Genomic DNA, 381 nt, shown 5'->3' with positions numbered 1-381 from the left:
TTTTGCTTATGAGTAATCTGGACCCTTAGAGCAGGGGTGGGGAACCTTTGTTCTGCCAGGGGCCATTTGGGTATTCATAACATCATTTGTGGGCCATACAAAACTATCAACTTAAAAATTTGCCTGCTGTATTTGATCAAACATTTATTAACTCCCCCCTAATGCCTTGACAGGGCCAGACCAAATGATTTTGCGGGCCTTATTAGGCCCACGGGCCTGACGTTCCCCACCCCTGCCTTAGAGGCTCTTCACAGCACTCTGTACTTCTATGACATTAATTACATATATTATGGTTATTTATGACTTAAAATTACATACATACACACACACACACACACACACACACACAAATGAAAGGACGGGAGGAGAGAGATAGAAACA

At 42.8% G+C, this 381-nt stretch overlaps 1 protein-coding gene across 1 annotated transcript in view; it reads right to left on the bottom strand.

The window, feature by feature from the left end:
• The window catches only part of OVCH2 (ovochymase 2), an 18,787-nt gene that overhangs the window by 16,319 nt on the left and 2,087 nt on the right, over positions 1-381 (bottom strand). The gene's annotated exons all lie outside the window — the stretch shown is intronic.

This window comes from Myotis davidii, unplaced genomic scaffold (assembly GCF_000327345.1).
Source record: "Myotis davidii unplaced genomic scaffold, ASM32734v1 scaffold1185, whole genome shotgun sequence".
NCBI lineage: Eukaryota > Metazoa > Chordata > Mammalia > Chiroptera > Vespertilionidae > Myotis > Myotis davidii.
Note: the sequence above shows the minus strand (reverse complement) of the source record. Positions and strands in the feature narration are given on the sequence as shown.